Below are 23072 nucleotides of genomic sequence, written 5' to 3' on the forward strand. Positions count from 1 at the left end.
TATGGTGGAAAATAAGTATTTGGTCAATATCAAAAGTTCATCTCAATACTTTGTTATATATCCTGTGTTGGCAATGACAGAGGTCAAACGTTTCCTGTAAGTCTTCACAAGGTTGGCACACACTGTTGCTGGTATGTTGGCCCATTCCTCCATGCAGGTCTCCTCTAGAGCAGTGATGTTTTGGGGCTGTCGCTGGGCAACACGGACTTTCAACTCCCTCCAAAGGTTTTCTATGGGGTTGAGAGCTGGAGACTGGCTAGGCCAGTTCAGGACCTTGAAATGCTTCGTACGAAGCCACTCCTTTGTTGCCTGGGCGTTATGTTTGGGATCATAGTCATGTTGGAAGACCCAGCCATGTTTCATCTTCAGTGCCCTTGCTGATGGAAGAAGGTTTGCACTCAAAATCTCACGATACATGGCCCCATTCATTCTGTCCTGTACATGGATCAGTCGTCCTGGTCCCTTTGCAGAGAAACAGCCCCAAAGCATGATGTTGCCACCCCCATGCTTCACAATAGGTATGATGTTCTTTGGATGCAACTCAGCATTCTCTCTCCTCCAAACACAACGAGTTGTGTTTCTACCAAACAGTTCTATTTTGGCTTCATCTGACCATATGACATTCTCCCAATCCTCTTCTGGATTATCCAAATGCTCTCTAGCAAACTTCAGACGGGCCCGGACATGTATTGGCTTAAGCAGGGGGACACGTCTGGCACTGCAGGATCTGAGTCCCTGGCGGCGTAGTGTGTTACTGATGGTAGCCTTTGTTATGTTGGTCCCAGCTCTCTGCAGGTCATTCACTAGGTCCCCCCGTGTGGTCCTGGGATTTTTGCTCACCGTTCTTGTGATCATTTTGACCCCACGGGGTGAGATCTTGCATGGAGCCCCAGATCGAGGGAGATTATCAGTGGTCTTGTATGTCTTCCATTTTCTAATTATTGCTCCCACAGTTGATTTGTTCACACCAAGCTGCTTGCCTATTGCAGATTTAGTCTTCCCAGCCTGGTGCAGGTCTACAATTTTGTTTCTGGTGTCCTTCGACAGCTCTTTGGCCTTCACCATAGTGGAGTTTGGAGTGTGACTGTTTGAGGTTGTGGACAGGTGTCTTTTATACTGATAACAAGTTCAAACAGGTGCCATTGATACAGGTAATGAGTGCAGGACAGAGGAGCCTCTTAACCACTTGAGCTCCTGAGGATTTACCCCCCTTAATGACCTGGCCTTTTTTTGCTGTTTGGCACTGCACTAATTCAAATGATAATTGCGTGGTCATGCAATGCTGTACCCAAATGAAATATATGTCCTTTTTTTCACACAAATAGAGCTTTCTTTTGGTGGTATTTTTCACCTGTGTGCTTTTGACTTTTTGTGCTATAAACAAAAAAAACACAAAAATTTTGAAAAAAAACAATATTTTCTACTTTCAGCTATAAAAAATATATTGTAAACTGAAAGTTAGTCATAAATTTAAGCCAAAATGTATTCTGCTACATGTTTTTGGTAAAAAAAAGTCCCAATAAGTGTATATTGATTGCTTTGTGTGAAAGTTATAGCGTCTACAAACTATGGTATAGATACTATAATTTATGCCTTTTTTTGCTATACAGCGCTGCACTAATTCAAATGATAATTCCGCGGTCATGCAGTACTGTACCCAAACAAAATTTACGTCCTTTTTTTCACACAAACAGAGCTTTCTTTTGGTGGTATTTTATCACCTGTGCACTTTTGATTTTTTGTGATATAAACAAAAAAAACACGGAAAACTTTTGGAAAAAAACCCAATATTTTCTACTTTCAGCTATAAAAAATATATCGTAAACTCAAAGTTAGGGGGGGTGATAAAGGGGTTAAACGGGATTACTGGTGTACTAGCAGGCCAAATGGCACTATCTGGGAGGGGCACTAACACTATTGGAAGTCGCCAGCGACACTGATACAGTGATCAGTAAAAATCTGTTCACTGATCAATGACACTGGTGACAGGGAAGTGAAGGGGTTAACTGGGGGGGCGATCAAGGGGTTAAACGGGATTACTGGTGTACTAGCGGGCAAACTGGCGCTATCTGGGAGGGGCACTACCACTATTGGAAGTCACTAGTGACACTGATACAGTGATCAGTAAAAATCTGTTCACTGATCAATGACACTGGTGACAGGGCAGTGAAGGGGTTAACTGGGGGGGGGCGATCAAGGGGTTAAATGGGATTACTGGTGTACTAGCGGGCAATCTGGCGCTATCTGGGAGGGGCGCTAACACTATTGGAAGTCGCCAGCGACACTGATACAGTGATCAGTAAAAATCTGTTCACTGATCAATGACACTGGTGACAGGGAAGTGAAGGGTTTAACTGGGGGGGGGGGCGATCAAGGGGTTAAACGGGATTACTGGTGTACTAGCGGGCAAACTGGCACTATCTGGGAGGAGCGCTAACACTCTTTGAAGTCGCCAGCGACACTGATACGGTGATCAGTAAAAATCTGTTCACTGATCAATGACACTGGTGACAGGGCAGTGAAGGGGTTAACTGGGGGGGGGGGCGATCAGGGGGTTAAATGTGTCCTAGAGTGTTCTAACTGTCTGTGTAGTGCTTTTGTACTCACAGTTTTTCTGTCTTCTTCTCTCTCTGGGACGAATGTGCCCAGGCAGAGAGGAATGACATCATATCCTGTCCTGTGTAAATGTCAACATAAGACAGGATAGGACAGGGACCGGTCATCTGATTTCAGCCAGACATCACTGGCTGAAACCGGATGATTGATCCCTCCGGGATCAAATCGTGACACCCGGCGGGAGCGCAGAGATTTTTTTAAATTTGTATTATCTAATTTTGTAATTATTTTTTACAATTTATTTCTGTATTATTTTTTTCACAATGATTTTGTGGGGGCAGTGGACAGTGTCAGTAGGGAGCACTAGTATATGTTGGGCTGTCATTAGATTGGGATGAATAAACAGAACCTGTACCCCTTATATCGGAAGGAAGAGAATGGATGGAGGGAAGGAAGGAAGAAAGAAAAGGGAGGGAGGGAATGGATGGAGGAAGAAAGGGGAGGAAAGGAAGGAGGGGATGGAGGAAAGAATGAAAGGAGGGGATGGAGGAAGGAAGGGAAAGAAGAAAAGGGATGGAGTGAATGGATGGAGGAAGGGAGGAAAGAAAATGGATGGAGGAAGAAATGAAGGAAAAGGAGGGAAGGGAGGAAGTTAGGAAGGGAGGGAGGGAATGCATGGAGGAAGAAAGGGGAGAGGATGAAGGAAGGAAGGGAGGAAGGAAGGAAGGAAGGAAGAAAAAAGAGGGAATAGATGGAAGTAGGAAGGAATGGTAAGAAATTAAAGGGAGGGAGGGAATGGAGGAAGTAAGGAAGAAAATGGATAGAGAAAGGAATGAAGGAAGGGGAGGGAAGAAAGGAGGGGAGGGAGGAAGGAAGGAAGGAAGAAAAAGGAGGGAGGAAATGGATGGAGGAAGGAAGAAAAGAAGGGAGGGAAGGAAGTAAGAAAACCTGTACCCCTTATATCGGAAGGAAGAGAATGTATGGAGGGAAGGAAGAAGAAAGAAAAGGGAGGGAGGGAGGGAATGGATGGAGGAAGAAAGGGGAGGGAAGGAAGGACGGGATGGAGGAAAGAATGAAAGGAAGGGATGGAGGAAGGAAGGGAAAGAAGAAAAGGGAGGGAAGGGAATGGATGGAGGAAGGGAGGAAAGAAAATGGATGGAGGAAGGAATGAAGGAAAAGGAGGGAGGGAGGAAGTTAGGAAGGGAGGGAGGGAATGCATGGAGGAAGAAAGGGGAGGGGACGAAAGAAGGAAGGAAGGAAGGAAGGAAGGGAGGGAGGGAGGAAGGAAGGAAGGAAGGAAGGAAGGAAGGAAGGAAGGAAGGAAGGAAAAGAGAGGGAATAGATGGAAGGAGGAAGGAATGGTAAGGAATTAAAGGGAAGGAGGGAGGGAATGGAGGAAGTGAGGAAGAAAATGGATAGAGAAAGGAATGAAGGAAGGAAGGAAGGAAGGAAGGAGGGGAGGGAGGAAAGAAGAAAAGGGAATAAATAGAGAAAGGAAGGAAGGGAAGAGAAGGGAGGGGAGGGAAGAGAAGGGAATGGAAGGAATAAAAGGGATGGAGGGAATGGATGGAGGAAGGAAGGAAATGGATGGAGGAAAAAATGAAGGAAAGGGAGGGAAGAAGGAAGGGAGGGAGGCAGGAAGGAAGGAAGGATATGAAAGGAGGGGAGTGAGGGGATGGAGGAAGGAAGGAAGGAATGAAGGGAGGGAGGAATGGAGAAAGGAAGGAAGGATTGAAGGAAGGAGAGGGAAGGGGGGAAGAAGGAAGGAGTGATTGAAGGATGAGGAGGAAGGGAAGGAAAAAATGAAGGGAGGGGAGGGAAGGAGGGAGGAAGGAAGGAAGAAAAAGGAGGGATGAAATAGAGGAAGGAAGGAAGAAAATGGATGGAAGATGGAATGAAGGAAGGGGAGGGATGGAGGGAAGGAAGGAAGAAAGAAAAGGGAGGGAGGGAGGGAATGGATGGAGGAAGAAAGGGGAGGGAAGGAAGGAGGGGATGGAGGAAAGAATGAAAGGAGGGGATGGAGGAAGGAAGGGAAAGAAGAAAAGGGATGGAGTGAATGGATGGAGGAAGGGAGGAAAGAAAATGGATGGAGGAAGAAATAAAGGAAAAGGAGGGAAGGGAGGAAGTTAGGAAGGGAGGGAGGGAATGCATGGAGGAAGAAAGGGGAGGGGAAGGGATGAAGGAAGGAAGGGAGGAAGGAAGGACAGAAGGAAGAAAAGAGAGGGAATAGATGGAAGTAGGAAGGAATGGTAAGAAATTAAAGGGAGGGAGGGAATGGAGGAAGTAAGGAAGAAAATGGATAGAGAAAGGAATGAAGGAAGGGGAGGGAAGGAAGGAGGGGAGGGAGGAAGGAAGGAAGAAAAAGGAGGGAGGAAATGGATGGAGGAAGGCAGGAAATTGATGGAGAAATGAAGGAAGGAAGAAAAAGGAGGGAGGGAGGGAATGGATGAAGGAAGGAAGAAAAGAAGGGAGGGAAGGAAGTAAGAAAACCTGTACCCCTTATATCGGAAGGAAGAGAATGGATGGAGGGAAGGAAGAACAAAGAAAAGGGAGGGAGGGAATGGATGGAGGAAGAAAGGGGAGGGAAGGAAGGACGGGATGGAGGAAAGAATGAAAGGAAGGGATGGAGGAAGGAAGGGAAAGAAGAAAAGGGAGGGAAGGGAATGGATGAAGGAAGGGAGGAAAGAAAATGGATGGAGGAAGGAATGAAGGAAAAGGAGGGAAGGGAGGAAGTTAGGAAGGGAGGGAGGGAGGGAATGCATGGAGGAAGAAAGGGGAGGGGGCGAAAGAATAAGGAAGGGAGGAAGGAAGGAAGGAAGGAAGGGAGGGAGGGAGGGAGGGAGGGAGGGAGGGAGGAAGGAAGGAAGGAAGGAAGGAAGGAAGGAAGGAAGGAAGGAAGGAAGGAATGGAGGGAGGAAGGATGGAAGGAAGGAAGGGAGGGAGGGAGGGAGGGAGGGAGGGAGGGAGGAAGGAAGGAAGGAAGGAAGAAAAGAGAGGGAATAGATGGAAGGAGGAAGGAATGGTAAGGAATTAAAGGGAAGGAGGGAGGGAATGGAGGAAGTGAGGAAGAAAATGGATAGAGAAAGGAATGAAGGAAGGAAGGAAGGAAGGAGGGGAGGGGGGAAGAAGAAAAGGGAATAAATAGAGAAAGGAAGGAAGGGAAGAGAAGGGAAGGGAGGGAAGAGTAGAGAAGGGAATGGAATGGAAGGAAGAAAAGGGAGGGAGGGAGGGAATGGATGGAGGAAGGAAATGGATGGAGGCAAAAATGAAGGAAAGGGAGGGAAGAAGGAGGGGAGGGAGGCAGGAAGGAAGGAAGGATATGAAAGGAGGGGAGTGAGGGGATGGAGGAAGGAAGGAAGGAAGGAATGAAGGGAGGGAGGAATGGAGAAAGGAAGGAAGGATTGAAGGAAGGGGAGGGAAGGGGGGAAGAAGGAAGGAGTGATTGAAGGATGAGGAGGAAGGGAAGGAAAAAATGAAGGGAGGGGATAGAGGAAGAAATAAAGGTAAGGAAGAAAAGGGAGGGAGGGAAGGAAGGAAGGAAGGAAGAAAATGGATGGAAGATGGAATGAAGGAAGGGGAGGGAAGGAGGGAGGAAGGAAGGAAGGAAGAAAAGGAGGGATGAAATAGAGGAAGGAAGGAAGGAAGGAAGGAAGGAAGGAAGGAAGGAAGGAAGGAAGGGAGGGAGGGAGGGATTAGAAGGAAGGAATGAAGGAAGGGAGGAATGAAGGAAATGAAAGGAGGGGAGGGAGGAAGGGGAGGGGGAAGGAAAGAATGAAAGGAGGGGATGGAGGAAAGGAAAGGGAGAGAGAGAGAGGGAGAGATAGAGGGGGGGGGGAGAGAGAGAGAGCGAGAGGGGAGTTGAGAGGGAGAGAGGGGGAGAGAGAGGGAGAGAGAATGAATCACAGAGCTGCCGGCTGATCTGGACAGGGGAGGCAGAGCAGATCCTCTCTCCTCTGTTCTGCCATGGAGGATGGGGGGAGGGGCTGGACACTGTCAGAGAAGACCAAGCATCAGAGACCAGCAGGGGGGGAGGGGACTGAGGAGCACAGAGGGGGGGCCCAGGAGGTAAATCTGATGTACAGTCAGGGATGATCGGTGCAGTGGAGGGACAGCGACAGCACCGATCTCCCTGCATGGATTTCAAGGAGGCAGCTTGAAGTCTTTCAGCTGCTTCATTGAAATCCATGCAGGGAGATCAGTGCTGTCACTGTCCCTCCACTGCACCGATCACCTCTGACTTTATTCCTGATACATATCATCCATGGGGGGGGTTCAGGGTGTGTGCGGTGAACACCCCGCACCTATAGATGATATGCCTCTCACCTTCCCACTGCCCTCCGGCTTCATCACCAGCACTGTGTCTGGACCCGTCACCCGACTCACTCTGCCCCCACCTGAAGTGACAGGTGAGCTACTGAGTCAGGATCTGAGACTGCCTCCTCCTCTGCTCCCCACACTGTCACTGGACAGTGATCCTCTTACGGGCCCACTACTGACCCCGGGGCCCTCGGGCAATGCCCAAATGGTCAGTCTGACCCTGGGGGAGGGGGATCGACTATTACACCCTGTAAAATGGAGGGAGGGTATGGACTATTACACCTTGTATATAGACAGAAGAGACATCTCATGGTTGTAGCTACTGTAATCAGACAAAATTTGGGATTTTTTTGTGGGTCGCAACACTTTGTCAGATCCTTTGTGTGGGAGAGCGGAGGGAGCTCAGACATACCCAGCAGATCAGAAATTTCAAATGGCATTAATGCCTTAATGTATATATTTAAAAAAAAATGATTCACTGCCTGCACCAAGCAACGGTACACCCACCCATGCCCGAACCCAACAACGCTACACCCACCACTGCCCGCACCCAACAACGCTACAACCACCACTGCCCACACCCACCACTGCCCGCACCCAACAACGCTACAACCACCACTGCCCACACCCACCACTGCCCGCACCCAGCAACACTACACCCACCACTGCCCACACTCAGCAACACTGCACTCATCACTGCCTAGAAAACCCATGTGCTCAACTTTTGCAACAGCATCAGTGCTCCTACTCGCTTCATCTGCCATCCTGCTTCCTTATCAGAGAACTTGTGAACAGCTACACTTTCACTTCTTCATATATGTGAGGTCTGCTGAGGGTGGAACCAGTTGGAAACGAGCGATCACCCCGCCCAGTGTTCCCTGGACTGAGGATTGTTCCAGAACCTCTCATCACAGAGAATGAATGAAATGTGGATACAGTATGACTGAGCATGGGTCGTCCATCGTCCCTCTGCTGGGATGTCACCACTGACCACAAACAGCAAAGGGGCAAAAGGTGATTTATCCTCAAATTCATTTCTACAGCATAAAGGGGTCGATTTACTGGAGGGTGCAAATCTGGTGCAGCTGTGCATGGTAGCCAATCAGCTTCTAACTTCAGCTTGTTCAATTAAGCATTGATATGAAAAGAAAAAAAAACCTAGAAGCTGATTGGTTTCTATGCAAAGCTGCCCCAGATTGTGTTCTCCAGTTGTAGTGAGTCTAGGTTCATACCTATGCAGGTTGTGTTTGATGCATTTCTGCATTGTGTTTTCCGTGTTTGCAGCATTTTTTATGCTTTTTCATTTTTTTTTGTTGCTATGCAGATTTTAAAAACAAAACTCATCAAAAACACAACAAAAACTCAGCAAAAATGCAATACATGCTTTTCTGCAGCATTCCCAAGTCTATAGAACCAAAACACAACATTTTGCGTTAAAAAAAAAGTCCCTGACCCTTTCCAAAAAACGCACTGGGTGAAAATGTGGAGATGTGAACCTGTCCCATTGGAAATCATGTTAAATGGACTGTAATGAGTTTCTGCAATATGCTGCAGAAACTGCTTAGGTGTGAACCTAGGGTAAATCAACCACAAAGTAAAAATTTACATTACTTGATACACACTACATCACATGAAACCCCTGACATCACATAAGACACATGACATCATATGGGACCCCTGACATCACATTAGACTCATTTAGGGTTGCCGCCTCATCCCTTTAAAAATGAACACATATTAATTACACAGGTTCTGAGGCTGATTTGTTGCAGATAAGGCAATCAGCGAGTCTAATTACCACATTAATCAGCCACAGAACCTATGTCATTAATATGTGTTTGGTTTTAAAAGAACGAGGTGGCAATCCTAGATGCATTACATGACATGAGACGCATGACATCATATGAGAAACAAAAGAAACATAAAAACAAAGATGAGTGACAAAAGAATAAAGACCAAGTGGTCCATTGTGTATGCCCCTTTTTTAATTTTGTTTTTGTTATTTTTTTTTTTGTCTTGACTTGCTACCTCTGCTGGAAGTTGATTCCAACCATCAACTACCCTTTCAATAAAACATTAATTTCTAAGATTAGTTTTGAACTTTCCTTTAGTTAGTTTGAGGTCATGTCCCCGTGTTCTTGATCTTGATTTCATATTGAAAATCCTGCCCTCCAGACGCCTTATTCACTCTTGATGTATTTAAAGGTTTTGATTATGTCCATGCTTTACCTTCTTCGTTCTATCAAATCTTTGTTCTATCTTATCAATATGTTTTTGTGAGTTCTCCAGAACCGGACATAGTAGTCTAAATGAGGTCTTACCAGGGACGGACTGACCATTTGGAAACTTGGCCACTGCCCAAGGGCCTGGGGTCAGTAGGAGTCCCATGAGATGCCCCTGGTACCTTTTTCATAGGCTTTTTTGAGTTTAGGCAAGGACACAGGGGCCCCATGATCCCCTATTGCCCGGGGGCCCCATGAGTTGTCAGTCCGCCCCTGGGTCTTACGAAAGACCTATATAGGAGAATCAGGTAGGGTTCCCAACTCATCCCTTTAAACCCAAACACATATTGATTACATGGGTTCTGAGGTTAATTTAATACAGATAAGGCACTAAGTGAGTTTATTACCACCTTACTCAGCCACAGAACCTATGTAATTAATATTTGTTTGGGTTTAAAGGGATGAGGTAGCAACACTGGTATCAGGACCTCCAATATATCACATGGAATGCATGACGACATCACATGAGACACTTTACATCACATGAGATTTATGGCTTTACATTAAATGCATGGCATCACATGACATCACAGGAATTGTCATTACTGATCATTCTATGGGGGCACACGGCACAGCCAGGTGTCCCATAGTTGATGTTCTCTGCTAAAAATGGCTCTCTTAACTCCTTCAGCATCAGAACTAATCTCATGGCCGGTCACACTCATTGTGCAGGAAGATACAGTACATTCCACTACATGAAATCCCCTTCATCCCTATGTGGCTTGTACATGTTTATGTACTGCAGCGTAGAACACAGGACATGCAGTATGTTTGCACATTTACATGCAATATGTGGGCCTATTGAAATAAATGATATATGTATCATGTAGTGTTGTGCGTATCTCACCTATATGTATTTTTTCTGTTGTTGTACTAAACTGTATCAGGTTACTCTTCTGTTGTGTGCTGACATCCAATGGTAGTTTAGGGCCACTACAACTTGTTAACTTCTGTGATTTGCTCTCTCCCTGTGTCCTCCCCTCCTGTTTACTACTAGTTAGTTTAGCCCTAGCTAAACACTCCTTGTTTCAACCAGAGTCCCTAAATCAGTGTTAGATCTTCTCTGAGACACAGTGCAGGAGAGTCATTGGAGTTAATCTACTAAAGCTGTGTGCCATGAACATAGGCGACAGAAGGAACACGGAAGGTCACAAAGAAGATTTGGACATTTATCAAAGCGTGCGCTCATGAGAGCATGTAGATACGGTATTTACAAAACCATCTGAGTCACACATGAGTAACCGCAACTGCATCTACACATGGATTGCAAAACCTAAAGATATTGATATTAAAAGTATTTAAAAAAACACAAATATTATTATAATTGCAAAGTATACACAAAACATATCAATTAAAACATTATAAGAGCGCACCTAATTTTAGTAAATGTCAAGCATCGCATAGAAATTCACGTACATTGTTAAGGTGCACGGCAATCTTATTCATTTATGCCAATTAGATCAGAATTTTTACAATCATTCACAATAGTACTATGTGCTATTTTACTTGAATAACTTTGTTAGGTGTTCTGATTTCATGAAATGTCAATTGTGCTACTACATTAGTGCAGTGTATTGCAGGTAAAAACTTATTTTATGACTCGTGGTAACTGTGTAAGTCTGTGATTGAGGACGGGTTACTGCAAGTCAGCTGGATTAACAGGTTATGGCTCTGTCAGCTTCTGCTGACTTTGGAGGACCATAGAACTGAACAGAAGTTGGTAAGCAGGAAGGGGTGGAGACCTAATCTATATGTTTATGGGAGTCTGGCCAATCCCAGGTTTGGAGGCCCTGGTAGAGTAGTGCGCTGACCTATAAATATGGGAAAGTCAGGCTGACAGGGGAGACTGTCGGTGCCTGGGAAGGGTCCCCTAGGTCTGGGGGAGCCAGCCTCCAGGCTGGGCTCAGGTTAACTCAGGAAAATACATTCAGCAGTGCAGCATGAATGGGATTAAGGCCTGGAACAATGAGCAGCAGAAAGGACAGAGTGAGTACAGCACACCCTGGGATTCATAAGCTTTCAAAGGATAGCGCTAGGCTCGATCCTTTATCCTTGCCCCGGGAGATCTTCAGAGCAGCCAAAAGGGCTGGTAGTGTCTGCAGACTGTGGATCTGGGAGCAGTTCTACAGGAGAGAATCCCCACATGTAGTTATGAAGCCAATCTGATTTTTGAGGGGCTGCAAGTTCCTCGCCATTAAAAGGCTGTTGCTACTGATCTGCAAAGACTGATGGCTTTGAAGGAAAAGAACAGTCCAGGATATGTCTCTGCACACAGGAAGGAAGTTGTCCCCCCTTCATTGACTCAAGCCAAATTGGGCATTCCATATACCCTATTTCCCCCTAATAAAATAATAAAACCAAGTTCATGGACTTTTCACTGACTGTGGATGAAAGTGTGAAGAATGTTTGTTGCCTGGCTGTGCAGAGCTTTGGTGTACCTACATCAAAGTGGCCCTCACAAGGGTAGCGCTGCACATACAAAGAACTGTAGCTTTGTCTGAGAAGAGGCCTGATTGTTTGCTGGTTTATTCACCTTTTGGCTAAGGCCAAGGGGTTTATTTACTAAAGCTGGAGAGTGCAAAATCAGGTTCACTTCTGCATAGAAACCAATCAGCTTCAAGGTTTTATTGTCGAAGCTTAATTGAACAAACTGAGGTTAGAAGCTGATTGGTTTCTATGCAGAAGTGAGCCTGATTTTGCAATACCTGGCTTTAGTAAATAAGCCCCCAAGTGTCTAAATCATTAGGTATTCAAGTAGGCATGTGTTTTGTTCGACCTTGACCAATTTCCTCTGAGGGTACAGGTCCTGCTGCTATTGGACATTATGCAGCCAAAAAAAGTCAGGCTGGAATCGCTAGGTGGAGATGGAACATCAGGGCGTGTAAAATTCTCTGCTTTTTCGGTTGCCGTCAGCCTGGAATTTCTGGTACAGGACCTGTGATCGAAGACTATTGGACTGGAGTTGTATCACAACTTCTGCATTTAAGACCATGCAGCACTGAGGTACTATGATACATCCCTTTTTCATAGAACCATATGAATTATATTTTTGAGTGATGCAAGACAAAGGCAAATGATGAGGCTATGAAACCTTTCATTGTGGTACCACTTTATGCCATGGGAGATAAGCCACTTGTAGTACATCTCTTCAACCCTTTTACACATTTTGATCTGCTGGTGGCTTTCCTAAAGTGATACTGCTCATTACTTAGGGGTGGTTTTAGGCTGATGAACCAGTTTGAGATGTTTAACAGGAAGCTGATGTTCTTCATGAAACTGAAACTTGATCCTGAAAGGATTGGTGAAGTGCATCACCTGCCGGCCAATTTTTCAATTGCAGGCCACCTGAGAGGACTGTAACGTAGAAAAGCAGTGCAGGAACTTTGTTAGGAAGGGGCATGAGGTGTCTGCCTGGTGAAAAATGTCTGCAATATTTGTGGGTAGCATGATCATATAGTCAAGAACTGCCAGCGGGTAAAAAGGGCCTAAGCATCTTATGCGGACACAGTTAGGTGTACCGCGGAATCAGGTAGAGCGGTGTCCACACAGATTTTGTCTCACTCTCCTGAGAGACAGGAGGAGGAGGTGGAGGAAGAGGGTGAAAGTGTGCAGCAGAGGAGGGAGAAAGGTACAGAGGCACCCAGCACTAGTAAGGAATTGGCACCAGCTCAAGCCTAACCAGATGTCACTGCAATTTTTGAAGAAGGGGTAGCTCAGGTGGAGGAACCACTGGAAAATGTGTTAGCTGCTGCGCAGTGGGAGATGGAGGAGCAGGAGAAACTGAAGAAGACCTGAAGACTCCAGCACATACTGTATGAACCTAATAGGACTTTGAAAGTACCACACCAAGATTATATATAAAAAGTTACATGTTTATTGTACAAACATTCTGTTAAAAAACATTTAAAACATAGTAGTACAGCAATGTAGGCATCTCAAAAGAGATCTTCATGCTCATACAGATGACTCCAAAGCATTTCACAGGGACAAAGCCCCCTTCTTCAGGAAGAATTAATATAGAGTTCTGTCATGAATGCATTAACCGCACATAGTTAGGACCAAAGGATCAAAGCTGCAACTACTGGCTGCCAGGAGTGGTAAACAAACCATATATGATATAGGGGTTTGAAAGGAAAACAGAGTATGTCCCTTCAAAAGGAATGGGGTCATGAATCCCACAGGCTATAAACAGGTGATCTCTCTTTGTGTGGTCTTCCTCCACAGGGCATAGTTGTTGGTTGCCATCTCCGCCATTTTGTCAGACCGCATTTAAATTATGCCTTTCTATCAGAACCAGCATTAACATTTTCAGCATTTTAGGCTCCACTAGCTCCTCTATTGGATTGGACTACACAGGCTAGCATTCACTCCCCATGTGCATCGATGAGCCTTGGCCGTACATGACCCTGTCACTGGTTGGCCGGTTTTCCTTCCTTGGAGGACTTTTGGTCAGTCATGACCACTACAGACCAAGAACATTCCACAAGAGCTGTAGTTTTGGAGTTTCTCTGACCCAGTCGTCTAGCCATTACAATTTGGTCCTTGTCGAAGTCCCTCAAATCTTTATGCTTGACCATTTTTTCTGCTTTCAATACATCAGGTTTAGGGACAATATGTTCACTTGCTGAATAATATATCCCACCCACTTTCAGGTACTATTGTAATGAGATAATCAATGTTATTCACTTTGTCAGTGGTCAGAACATTATGGCTGATCGGTGCATTTTATATATACTGTATTTATATATATGACCTCCATCACAGTTAAAACTGTGTATAATGAAAATTAAGCCACAATGCTTTATGCAACACAACTCTGTTGCTGAAGAAAATAGTCAGCCAAAACTTACGGATAACAGTGAAAATACTGATGAATAGAATACACCTGAAAACCACAGAACAGTGACCCCTAAATAGGGGATAAGTGAATAAATAATTAAATAAGTGACATGAACTATATGGACCAAATTAGTCCTAAAAATATATATAAATGACCCAACATATAATAAGTTACATGAATTCCATATATTCCAGCCTAAATGTGAAGTCCAATACACCTTAAACAGTGAAGGTGTTTTATAGTTCTTAGATAGTGCTGATGTTTTAAAGGTGTATACGCAATACGAGGGGATCCAACACTAGGCAAAATGCCCCCTCACCTCCATGGAGTGACCCTGCAGGGCCAAAAAGCCTTTCTCATACAATATCGCATCAACCAGGAGCCAGGACACACTTCAAAAAGGTGGATACTGTCACAGCAGGAACCCTTTCCAGAGCATTAAAATTAGGATCAGCTAATTCTCATGCAGCCAGAAAGAAAATAAAAGCAAATGCTCCCATAGTGTAATAATGTCATACTTTAATTAAAAGAAGTAAAAACCAAATGCCCACTCACATGTATATGGTTTTTACATTATCCTTGAAAACCACATGCTGTGGGTGTACTTGCATGGATATGTATTGGAGTCCCAATATGAGGTCCGCGCTGGAAATTGCATCACCGATCCACACATTACATCACGCTAACACGTGACTAACTGATTTTTATGAATAGCAAGCTCCAGCCAGTGTCTGTAGATGCAAAAGAGTGATCAATATGTCAACATGGCAAATTTTTTCAAGCCTTATCCATGTTGCATTTGTTTAAACCTTGGTTTCCCAGTGGCATTGGAATTTTTGGGGTTACCTTGATGGAATGACACTAGGGACCTAAGCAGGAATGGAACATTAGGTGTGTATGCCTTTCATCCTCTCTTTCAATGGAAAGCTGCATAGACAGGCACATCACAGAATCTGTTATCCAATGAAGTGTTGGAGGCCCACCTATCACTGAATGTATAAAGTGTATTTTAGGTGGAAGCCAAGGAATTTCACCCCAGGGAGTTCTCCATGGGATGGATTCTCTCTTTTCATTCTCTCTGAATAGGACCTTCCTCTAGGGTGTTACCCATGCAGATTCTCTTTTCAGATCTCTTGTATCCCTGAGGGATTCGAACCATATTCTTTTGGTCTTCCACAGGCCTCCCTTTGAAGCAGTAAGGGACATCTTTATTTTTGTCTTGACCCACAATGTGGACTTTCTTATGGTTATTGCCTCAGCTGAATGTGTGTCTGAACTCATGGCTCTGTTATGTAAGGAACTTTTATCAGTCCTTCACCGGCATAAAGTAGTTTAGAGACCTAGAACTTCCTTCCAAAGGTGGTCCTTGCCTTTCACCTCAACCAGGACATCGTTTTGTAGCCATCCCAATGTCTAGCTCCAATTCAGGAGAAGGAGGTTTTCCTTCCTTTAAGTGGATGTGATCCAAGCTGTCTACCTCTCTTCTATGGCTTCTTTCAGGAAGACTGACTCGCTGTTTGGCATTCAAGACGGGCCCGTTTCTTCAGCATTTTGTCCAAGGTTTAGCTTCTCCAGAACTTTGTGCATTTTTTTTCAGCATCAGTCCTGTAAGGTGCCTGCCTGGTCGCTTTTTTCACACCTTCGCTAAGTTTTTCCAGATGGAGATCTCTGCTGATGCCCGCTTCAGACATCAAAAGTTGCATGCAGCTCTAACAGTTGCCCACATTTCTTTCTTGTTGGGCCTGTGTTGTCCACCCTTCTTGTCAGACTGCTTTTGGACATCCCAGTTGTCTAAGAAACCTGTGTCTTATAATGAATAATAGAGAGAATAAGATTTTTGTACTCCCCATGAAACCCTTTTCTCAGAGTCCTTTGAGGGACACAGCTTCTACCCATCTTGTACTTATGGCCACTTGGTACTGCTTGCTCCAGACTGAAGTATGCTAATTATGAAAGGCGTTATACCGCATAGGCATTTTTTTGTTTACTAGTATGTAATCCTCCTGTAGGTGGCAGTATAACCCAGCTGTCCAAGAATCCTTTGCCCTTGAGTGGACTTCAAGAATGTTGTGTTTGGCTGCTAAAAAGACATGTAATGACTTTTCAATTTCCCCTGTCAATGTAAATGATCTCAGATAATGACACAAACCCTTTGTCTGTGTTTATCTATGATTGTGACTTTTACCTAAAGCAGCGAGCTGCAGCTTTCACATTTTTACTTGCTTGTCGTTTCATATTTCCATGACGGTATAGCAACTTCTTATTTATACGTTCTTGTGGTGTTCTGTATTTGAGCAGCTGACGTGAGGCTCTCTGCAGTCTCTCTTTGCCCAGGAAGACTGTACTGCACAACCCATTGAAGGAGAGGGGTCCTTTAAATGCATTATGATCAACAACTGGGTTTCAGTTACAGCTCTCCTGGACTAAGATAGTATGGTGACCCTGGTAGAGGACAACCTGGATATTGAGGTTCGGCCAATGACAAAGACATTTTGGGTTGCCTGCCTTTATAGAGTCACAAGGACCTACCCACTGATGCTCATGTTCATTACCACCATCTTTGAAACTATTTAACCACTTGCCCTCCTGAGGATTTCCCCCCGTTAATGACCAGGCCTTTTTTTGCTATTCGGCGCTGCACTATTTCAACTGATAATTGCGCGATGATGCAATACTGTACCCAAACTAAATTTACTTCCTTTTTTAACACAAATAGAGCTTTCTTTCTGTGGTATTTGATCACCTGTGCGCTTTGTTTTATAGCGTGAAAAATATAGACTATTTTGAGAAAAAAACAATATTTTAGACTTTTTGCTATTAAACATGCCCAGTAAAAAAAATTAAAGATCAAATTTCCTCATAAATTTCGGCCAAAATGTATTCTGCGACATGTCTTTGGTAAAAAAAAATCCCAATACGTATAAAGTAATTGGTTTATGTGAAAGTTACAGTGTTTACAAATGGAAATATAGATACTGGAATTTTTTTTTAATACTAATAATGGCGGCGATCAGCGACTTATGGCATTGATCAGCAACTTATAGCGTTACTGCGGGACTGCGACAGGCATTCTGACACTGGAGAGGAACTGACTTGGTGACACTGACATCCCCAGTAACACCAATACAGTGATCAGGGCTAAAAAGAAAGTACTGACATTGAACTAATGGCACTGGGCAAGAATGGGTTAACATGAGTGGCAATCAAAGGGTTAACTGTGTGATGGGAGTGTTTTACTAGGGGGCAGGGGGTGTATGTTACGCTGTAAACACACTGATCTGGATGGATCTGCTCAGCCATCCAGAGCATTGTGCCCAAACTGACAGGGAGGAGGGCTGTTGGTAAACAATGCAGCCCTCCTCCCTGTCGGTGATCGCCGGTAATCACCGGGCGCTGGAGAGTAATCACCAACCTGGATCCAGTGACTGACACCACGATCGGAGGCGTGGAGGAACCACAATTGCTGGCATCATGCCATCGCTGCCGAAGGACAGAGTGGCGGCCATCTTGGTATTTTCTTTATACCTGTTTTACATATTCGATTCCACGTGGATGTTTTATGTTTACTAAAATAAAATACTACACTATATACAAATTTTGGGGCTCCTGTGGTGAGCTATTTTCCTTAGGGAAGGGCCCTATCCTTCTTTCTGGAGCGGAGCAGTTCACATTAGAACCCCAGGCTGCCTCTGGATCTACAGATGTGATGTATATACATGCTATTAACGAGTAGCTATCTGGTGAGTTTACATCTGACAGAGGTGGTGGACCCCTTCACTTGTTTTGTACCTACAGTTTAACCTGCACTTAAGTTTGCTGCACCTACAGACACTAATATATTTTGCGGACTTCACCAGTTTATTTCTATTCTCTCTCTTATTTGACAACTATTATCTGTTACTGATATTTGTGGCTAATTTGCCTATTATATGGATATTAATAGCTCACTTGAATTACCAGTCTGTTTTCTCTTTTAAGAACTCTTATATGGTGTACTTGACTGTTCCACCCATTTTAATTGTTATTCCGTATATAAATTTAATTATTGGAAGTTTTTTTTTCCTCAAATATTTCTTTATTGAGGTATGTTTGCTCTTACAAATACAAAAAGTACAAAGTAGAATTAGTGTTTTATCAGTACAAATAAGCATATAACTATGCTATAATCATATCAATACAGCAAACAATGGGTTCTGATATGGTGTCATAGTAGAAGTACAAGAGAAAACCTTTTTACAAATATAAGGAGGGGGAAGTGAATAGGTAGAACGATGAAAGGTAACGGGGGGGGGGGATGGTAGGAGGGATGAGGGTGGGCAGGGGAAGGGGGGGTGGGGAAAGGGTGGGATACAAAGGGAGGTAGGAAAAAGTAACAGCTAATCACCTGTAGGACTAGCAACATAGTTATTAATCTCTAGGCATATAAGAGCAAATATCAGATAAGGACAACAATACATTTTGGGTTTTGTAGCTATACTGACTACGACTTTCAAAATTTGAACACCGTAAAATTAGTAATAGCCAACAATTTCTCCATTTCACATTGGTGGTTTAGTGTTGATATACAATCGAAAACTGACGAGTTTTTATTAGAGTTCCATAATCTAGTAACTGTAAGTTTAGTTGCAAGTAATAGATGTATTAGAACCAGCCTAGTATTGGGAGAGATGTCTTGAACTCCTAAGTGTAATAGCGCTAAGGCACAGTCAGGGTCCATCAGGGTTCCTAATATGAGAGATCCTATGTGAAAAATTTGATTCCAATAGGATCTTAAGGATTTGCATTGCCACATAATATGGTATAAAGAGCCAGTTTCTCCACAATTTCACCAACACTGGGCATTGTGGGTGGGGTACAATTTGGAAATCCTATGTGATTTCCTGAATTTTTTTTTAAATTCTGTCTCTCAGAGTAGGAATGCACCTACAATGTGAATTTCAGACCCCTCCATGATTTCTAAGTGGGAGAACTTGCAAAATTGCAGGGTGTTCAAATACTTCTGTTCCTCACTGTATACCAGTGGTGGATCCATTTTTGATATGTTTCCCAGTGAGTAGCGCATTGTGAAGCTAAATATGTGAGGGAAAAGGTTTTTTGCCAAGTGTTTTCTGGGAAGGTAGTGCCTAATATATGTTACCATTTTAAGATATTTGTTTTAGTGAAGGAGTTTGTCTGGTTATACCAGTTATAAAACAGTGAGATGCCTTTAATAGGGTACAAGGGTTCTTGAAGGATTCTTGGAGCGAAACAGGTAGTGACAGGTATAAGGGTATCGGGTGAGCATGTAGAAACTTTCAGATTTGTAGGTATGAAAAAAAGGAAGGGGGGGGAGGGAGAAACGGTCTTTGATACATTCAAAGGTGAGCAACGAGTCACCATCATGTATGTCCATAAGGTATTTTATACCACTAGATTGCCACATCGTGAGGTTGATATGTGGGATAAAGTGATACATAACTGAGAGGGGAACTAGAACTTTCTGTGTAGGTACATTTGAAAGAGAAGAAGGATTAAAATCTGACCATACTTTAAAGGACATAAGTATTGGAAGAATCTTAGTAGGTGGGTGTAGGGATTCTAGTTTAATGGCGATTTATTAAGATTTCATATCTCCTACTGGAAGTGTAGAGGATTCAATGTCGTGCCCAGATTTTGTGGTCTGGAAGGGTCCACCAATATCTAAGCTGGTCTAAAATGCATGACCTGTATTAATTAGATATGTTGGGAAGTCCCATACCTCCATTTTTCCTATGGCACATCATAATACTGGATGAGCATCTAGGGAGTTTCCTATGTTTTCATACAAATCGGTTGAAAATCTGTTGAATTTGGCGTAAGAATGCGTTTGAGAGTGGGGTGGTGAGTGTGCAAAATAGATATAATAGTTTCAGTAGTATTATCATTTTTATGGCCGCTACTCTACCCAAGATCTTGTGTACGGAGGTCGTCTAGGAGTTTAGGAAGTGAAGTTAAGAAGGGTTGATAATTATGGTGGAATAATTGGTTTGGAGACTCAGTTAATTGTATCCCTAAAAACGTTATAGAGGAAGGGGTCAAAATGAAAGGGAATTGTTTAGATAAAGTGGACTTTAGGTGATGGGAGCTATTAATCTCTAAGATTTGGGATTTATTTGCTTTCAATTTGTAGTAAGATACTATGCTAAATTTGACTAAGGCGCATTGTATTTCCAGTAATGACGTATTGGGGTTGGAGAGTAAAAGTATGACATTGTCCACAAAAAGACTTATCTTGTGTTGTTTACCAGCTAAGTAGAGGCCCGTGATTGCAGGATTGCCTTTTATTCTTTGCACCTGGGGTTCCATAATTAAGGTGAATATAATAGGTGAGAGGGGACAGCCCTGTCTGGTGCCATTGGAAATAGTTATGTGGTTAGACAATAGTCCTGAAATGAGAACAAAATGAGAGAAATGCCGAAGGATTAGAGTAAAGGGATATAATGGTGGAGTGTAACCATCCAGCTATACCGAATATAGAGGGTACTTGTTGGAAGAAGCCCCAGTGGACTCTATCAAACACCTCTGCATCCAGAGATAGGAGAAGAGAAGGTGTCTGGGATGACCCTGCAGAGGATATTAGATTGATTAGCCGTCTGGTGCCATCTGGGGCTTGTCGGCCTGGCACAAACCCCACTTGGTCTGGGTAGATAAGATGGGGTAGGACTTTCTGTAGTCTTAAAGCGAGTAGTTTGGCAAATATTTTAACATCAGAGTTTAGAAGGGATATTGGTCTGTAATTAACGGGTTTCATAGTATCTTTGTTCGGTTTAAGAATACCAACAATGACAGCACGTAACATTTCTGGAGGAAGAGAGCCAGATTCAGAGGCAAGATAGAAAACTTATAGAAGATGGGGTGTTAATTCATTTGATAAACATTTATAATATTCATTTGTAAAACCATCGTCCCCAGGTGAGTTATGGTTAGGGAGGTGAGTTATAGTATCTAGTATTTCTGAGGCTGTAAATGGTTTTGAGATGGAAGCTAGCTGGTCAGAGGTAAGTGAGGGTAATTTCATTGATTGGAGAAAGTTAGAGATGAGGTCGGTGGTTGGATGGGGAGTGGTATGTCAGGGAGCGAGAAGCCAGACACACAAGGAGGTGCAATTAAAGGTATGTTTATTAATATAAATATAAGACAAGAGTCTATGCAAGTCCAACAGTGGAAATCGTAGCCAAAGCCGGAATCAAGAGCCAGGAAGAATCGTCGCCAGAGCCGGGATCAGGAGCCAGGAGAATCGGCACCGGAGCCGGGATCAGGAGCCAGGAAGAATGGTCGCCAGAGTCGGGGTCAGAAGCCAGGAAGAGTCTTAGCCAAAGCCTAGTCGGTATCCAGGAAAGCAATGAGTGGCTAAACAGGAGCTTGTTGCTGTGCAAGAGACAGGACACGAATGCAATGAGCAGCTGCAGACAGCAGGCTTAAATGTGATAAGCCACCACCTCCTGGAGGAGGAGCCACAGAGAGCTGAAAGCATAAAGGATCCCACAATGATTTGCAGACACCTAAAATGGTTGCCAGCACATGGAGCAGCACAAGCCCTGAGGAAAGGTAGGACCTTGACATGGTAGTATCATTGCATAAATCATAAAGTGATTTGTAATAATCGCTAGATGTGTTGACAATGTCTTTGGGATTAAATAGCTTGTTATTGGAATGATGATGAATAATAAAGGACATTTTTTGTTTAATTTGTTGGGCTTTGATTTGTCTGGCTAGTTTGGCTCCATCCTAATTGCTTAAAGCATACGATTTAGCTTTCAAGAATTTAAGGTAGGTTTTGTATTTGTGAAGGAGAAGCGAGCGTAATGATTGTCTATCTTTGATTATGGCTTGGGAAGTTTGGGGGTCTGGGTTAAGCTTATTTGCCTGTTCTTGGGAAGATATGGAGTGAAGTAGGTTTTCAATCTGCCTTGCTCTCTGTCTCTTAACCATAGTTGCTAATTTGATCAGAATACCTCTTATGTAAACTTTATAGGTGTTCCAAAGAGTAAATCTATTAGTATCAGGCTTGTCATTATGCTAAAGAAAGTTTTGGTGTTCTTGTTTAATCTGTTGGAGCAGTCACTTGTTCATTAGTAGGGAGGAATTTATTCTCCAGATTGAAGGAGGTGTGATACGTAGGTTATCGTCAAACTCCAGAGTAATGGGAGCATGATCAGACCGAGCGGTTGTATCAATGTCAAATCGGAAGGTATTTTGTAACGAAAACGTATCAGTTAAAAAGGTCAATAAGAGAATAAGATGAGTGCGGAGAGGAAAAGAATGTAAAGTCCCTTTCCAAACCGTGGACATCTCCATACATCATACAAATTATACTTATTGAGTAGCAAAGATATAGATTGTGTGGGTCTCTTTTGGGTTGAGGTGGAGTCCATGGCAGGGTCCACTATGGCATTAAAGTCTCTTCCAATAACAAGAGAACCTTGGTGCAGGTCTGAGATCTTAGAGAGTAGGGTGTCCAGGAATTTGTGTTGGTTATGGTTCGGGCGTACAGTGTGAATATAGAGTGGTTGATTTCACATATGAGAATAACATAGTGGCCTTCTGGATCTGAGAGTGTATGGATTTGATGGAAGGATACAGAGTCTTTAATTGCTATTAGGACCCCACACATTTTTTTGGACCGTTAGCCAAATATAAATTAGGGTAGTGTCAGAGCGATAGGTATGGGCATTTAGAAGCTGTGAAATTAGTCTCTTGGACCATCAAGCATCTGCTTTTAAAGGTTGGGTCTCCTTTAGGAGGAGGCTTCATTTGAAAGGGCTATTAAGGCCCTTGGCATTCAGGGACATTATTTTCAATGGCATACTAGGTGAAGAAACATTGCTAGACCAATGTGCTGCTACTGGTTATGGGCGGTACAGTAGGTAATAGGTTCCCCGGCCAGATCACTGACAGTGTGTTAGTTAAGTCTTCCTGCAAATTTATGAGAAATTGTCGAGCAGAGGCTGTAAACTTGAAGTGTCCACGGAAAATGCTGAGCTGCTTTGAAAGTCAAGAAGAGTGATGAAGATAAAGGAAGGGAGTACATATTAAGAAAGACCCTATATCAAAAGACA

This window comes from Staurois parvus, unplaced genomic scaffold (assembly GCF_062004578.1).
Source record: "Staurois parvus isolate SC_StPar_1 unplaced genomic scaffold, SC_StPar_1.0 ptg000746l, whole genome shotgun sequence".
NCBI lineage: Eukaryota > Metazoa > Chordata > Amphibia > Anura > Ranidae > Staurois > Staurois parvus.